The 4,909-nt window shown below is 39.5% G+C and overlaps 1 long non-coding RNA gene across 1 annotated transcript in view; it reads right to left on the reverse strand.

Moving 5' to 3' along the window:
* Positions 1-2,172: 2,172 nt before the first annotated feature.
* LOC122462332 overlaps positions 2,173-4,909 on the reverse strand; it is a 50,711-nt gene continuing 47,974 nt past the window's right edge. The window contains exon 3 of the long non-coding RNA XR_006284817.1: positions 2,173-2,277. This is a non-coding gene — a long non-coding RNA (uncharacterized LOC122462332). The remainder of the gene's footprint in view (positions 2,278-4,909) is intronic.

The following is a 4,909-nucleotide window of genomic DNA, read 5'->3' on the forward strand; positions in this document are numbered from 1 at the left end:
TAATATAAATCATAACTAGAATGCTCCCCTCACAGCCAGATGTTGAACCCAAATGACCTAAACAGCTCCTCAGCCAGAGCACCCTTGCCCTCACTCACTGACCCTGAGGCTGTGTTGGCCCCTGAGATATCAGCCTCCTTAGGTACAGTGTCAGCTGATATTGGCTTGAACATTTATTTCATCTGGTCCCAGAGACTATGAAGGGGAGTGTGTTCGCTTATGACTTTGTGGTGCTACACACACGCACAGGGCAAGGCTGAAGAAAACTGTAAGAGCAGAATGTGGCTGAAAATATTTTAGAAAAGAAAATGACTGATGAAGAAGTTCCTGTCAAATGCAGAGAGAAGGAACAGCAGGAACATCACAAAACATTTTTGCAAGCAAGACACTCAAACCTAGCTGGTGGTCTGTGGATGCACAGGCAGGCTGACGGGGGGGGGGGGGGGGGGGGGAGGGGGGGGGGGGGAGGGGGAGGGATCCAACCACACCCATTCTTCAACACAAAAAAGCTTTTATTGCCCAGATGTTTTCTGATTAATAGAGGAGCCAATTGCAGAGCCAAGAAACAAGGCTTTGTAACTCTACTGCACTTGGAAAGCCACAGAATGTTTTAGAATGATGGAAACATTAAATACAATATACATGTAAAGCACAGTAAATCAAATGAATTTGTTTATATGAAAAGCACTACCCTTCATTCTTTCTTTCTTTTTTTCCAGTAGAGCACTGTATATTCCAATCATATGATAAGATTCTCTAATATAACATTGCTGTATATCTGACCAGTCTTCTGGACTCACCATTTCACACTTAAGACATGTCAGTTCTTAACAAAATATCACAATATTTAAAGTCCTCCCCTATTTACAAAGCCAAAGTTATGCAGTAAGGAATGAGAAATTAGAATAGAATATTAACCTCCCTCTCTCTTGCTCCCCATAGACATTAACTGAATTTCTTCAGGAGATGGAAAGCACTTGCCAGAGAGAGAAAAGAACAAAATTACTAGTACTTGTTTTTATAAACGATAGACAAAGCTGTGTCAGGAACAGACCTGCATATTCACCAACCTGGGTTGCATGTCACCATTGGAAGACACCCCCCCTCGTGTCACTCATGTAATGATAGTCCGATGTAAGCATTTATGGTGAGAGCCTGCACTTACCCCGTACCTGCGCATGTAGGGATTCTGCAATAGCTCCACATAGACCATCTGGGAGGAGTCCGTTGTTGTGTACCTAAGTAGCTGCCAGTAGATCTTGGGGATGTGTTTATATGGAGCCAGTACCTGGGCACCCCTTTCTAAGCAGTGCAGAGGGAGCACACTGGAGCCCTGCAGGTTGGGAAGGTTCTACTCCCCCTTAGTTACTAATACAAAGGTGATTTGCTCAATGGTTTTGCAGGATGGGTTGAATTTCTCCCCAAGTATGATACAATAAGATCCATTTAGTGTTGGTCTCTGCTTTGGTCACAGGTTTATCTATCTCCTCAGGCCCAATATTTCACTCCCTTCCTCTGGAAAGTTGAAAGCTTGGCTGTGTCTCCCTCCAATAATCCAGACTCATGCATTTAGTAAAACACTTAATCTTTGTTGCATATACAAGTTAATACCACTTTCAGGAAATCAAGTCAGCATCTCTGGTGTCATACGTTACTGACCACATAACTAGCCGCTGCAGTTTAATGGAGAGACCCACCACTGAAGAAGTACAAGGAAAGAGGGTGGGGGGCCATGTGGGATCAGCCCAGAAAGGTACCCTAATGTCAGGAAATCCCTTTTGTAGAGTCTAATACAATAACTCAAGAGTGAAGGGACCAAAGAGAAGAAGGAACCCATCGGAAAGCAAAAGAGAAGTTCCTCCCCTTTCCATTTTTCTGTCCATTGTAAGAGAGAAAAAGAGTCTCTGGGTACCCTATTTCCTTCTGAAATTATTTCCCTAAGGAAGGAATCACCTCTGGTGTTCTGGGCCACCTCTGCATTAAGGGAGGCAGAAGAAGCCAGCAGTACCTATCCAGTCAAGAAGACAATGTTTTATAATCAGGTGTGTGGGTTTGGGAATGCTGCTATTTTATTGACTCACACAATGTCACCGATAGACAAACATGCAGCATTGCAGGCTCCCATTCAAATGAATGGGAAACCACAAATGTCACTAAATATTTTTTCTACCTTTGTATATGTTCTCTTTTCTTCTGCTTTCTCACCTTCTCAGATGCATGGTGTTGATAAGGAGGGTTGGAGGGATTCTTTTAGAGCTGGAAGCATACACATAAAACCTAGAACAATTTTAAAAAATAACAACAGAGAAAGGTGGATGGAGATGAATGGCTGCACTCAAACAAAACAGGATCAAGAAAGCCCATAAAAGCTAGTTTCCAGCTAATAAGCAAGGCATTTCAGATCAGGACTCTTAAGACAAAATGTAGTCTTGGCAAGAACCTATCTTTGAGCTTGTGCACAGTGACTGCATCCCCTACTAACCTTGCATAGAATGTTAAATAAAGCTATACTATTTCAGATGAAAGACGATCCTGAAAAGTCACTCCCTTTCCCCTCCACTGTGAGAGTCTACAACCTACACTTCCCATGCTATAGCTCCGTACATTCTGAATTTCTACACTGCAAAATTTGCCACAACATTTCTCTCTTTCTGCAGAACTGTGCCCTAGAATTTGGCGGTGGTGCCAATAAATAAATAAACAATAGTTTCTAGCCCTAATGGTTGCAGAGAGAAGCTTTGAAAAGTAAACACCAAGCATAACAAATGCAGTGAGAACTCCACAAATGTGCAGACATCCTGAAACCCACATTGCTCTGAAAGGTGTCAAGCGTCCCATCTACCTTGATCTGCTTTTGACTCTGGAACATAAAGATGGCACTCTGCAGGATACTGAAAATTGAAAACTTGAGTACAGCATGAAAGAAAAAGAATTTAGTTTCTAAACAAACACTATGGCTACCATACTGATTGTATTTTGTATTCAAATCTATAAAAACACCTTCCATTTATAAATTTCTGAAGATGACAGAATTTTCACCAGAACACAGCAGAATCTAGGGACCTTGTTACTAGTTTACCGCGGAATATTTTAGGCATTGTCTATACGTGTAGTGTGACAGGGAAGCCAAAATCCCAGCTCTTGTTAGCAAAGTCAAAGGCAGTCACAATTTATACATATCACTCAGGTCAGTATTACACATTTATTCCATGTGAGCGAAAGTATTCCTGATGCACATTTCCTATATTATATAATTAATTTAGGAATTTCAGGAGAAAAGTTTGGACTTTTTATGTAGATTTTTACTAATATTTTTCCAAATGTTGGGCTATGTGTATTGTTTGTTAGTTGATAATGGTGAAATATCTTCTACATCAACGTATTCTGAATTATTTTATTCTCAACGGAAATTTTAAACAAGGTAAAAATACTATAAAATAAATTAAAATGTAACATTTTAAGTATATTTTGATATTCGGAAAAGAAGGCACATGTTTGAGAATATCTGCATTGTTTGTATCAAAATTAAGTTTATTCTATTTTCCTTAAAAACAATATTACTTTTCAAACTGTGAATTAGTGGCAGCAAAAGTGAGTGGCAGACAGTCCTACACCCATATGTAGTATAGTCAGGTAAAGCTTTCCCGCATACCAACCTCTCAGCCTTAACACCCTTATAACTGCAATGCTAGTCACATCTCAATAAGGAATAACTGCAACTCATGCCAAATTGGGAGTGGGGGGGTGGAGGAGAGTTGACATGGACAAGTCTCCAATAGGGACAAGATTAAACCTAGCAAAGTCATTTTACTCATGGCCTGTCTCAGATTGGAACCTGGCCTTCCAGATGCAAAAGGCAAATGTGTTACCTTATTTGGGGAAATTCCTACTTCCCATCCCCATGTCTGGAGGGCTGTAACCTAGCAGAACTGGTCAATGTTCCACTAAGGCAGGGGGACAAGATGAGGTGAGTCTGCACAAGGGGTGGTCTGTTCTCATAAATTCCCAAAGGTTCATGAATTCATGCTACCTATGTTTTATTTCCTATTACTTGTTCTATCAAAAAATTGTAATCAACTTAATCTATCAGGAAGCAAAAATACCACGTTTCAGAGTAGCAGCCGTGTTAGTCTGTATCTGCAAAAAGAAAAGGAGTACTTTGGCACCTTAGAGACTAACAAATTTATTTGAGCATAAGCTTTTGTGAGTTACAGCTCACAAATACCATGTGGAATCAGTCACACACCAAGAAAAATCAATCATAAATAGCAATAAATATTCCAAAATCCCACCCATATTTGCAGAAATTGGGCAAATGATCTTGAATGCTTCACAAACTAAAATATGGCCTTAATTTGTCATATGCTTTTGTTTCTAGTCAACCAGCTCAAATTGTTAACACAGATTGAAGGAGAAATACTGTTCGGTATCTGTTTCTATGAATGATTGTCCCTGACAACACTGTACAAAGCACAAAAGTAGCAGCACACCTAACATACTGGGATATATGAGTCTCCGAAATAGTGATCACTATCTTAAAAACTATTTAACTAGCCTGTGATAGGGCAGTTATAGTGGTTATAAGGCATTCTTTCTTAGAATGACAGCGCACAGTAAAATTCTTGTAAACCACCATAGAAGTTATTGCAGTGCTGGGTCTGACTCCAAGTAATGTTACTGTACACCCCTTTCTTTATAAAAATATTTTCTATTTTTTCTACTTTTTGAATATACTGTGTTAATCTTGTATGCAGCTGATTCCATTCCCTCCTTTTTACAAATAAGATGATCAGGTATAAGAGGAGAATGGGAGGGAAAGGATGGTGAATAAATATCTGATTATTTTTTTCAAAAGTTGATCAGTAAATGCTTATCTTTTAGATCTCTTTAATTTTGTATTTGTACTTCA

Source organism: Chelonia mydas, chromosome 11 (genome assembly GCF_015237465.2).
Source record: "Chelonia mydas isolate rCheMyd1 chromosome 11, rCheMyd1.pri.v2, whole genome shotgun sequence".
Lineage (NCBI taxonomy): Eukaryota > Metazoa > Chordata > Testudines > Cheloniidae > Chelonia > Chelonia mydas.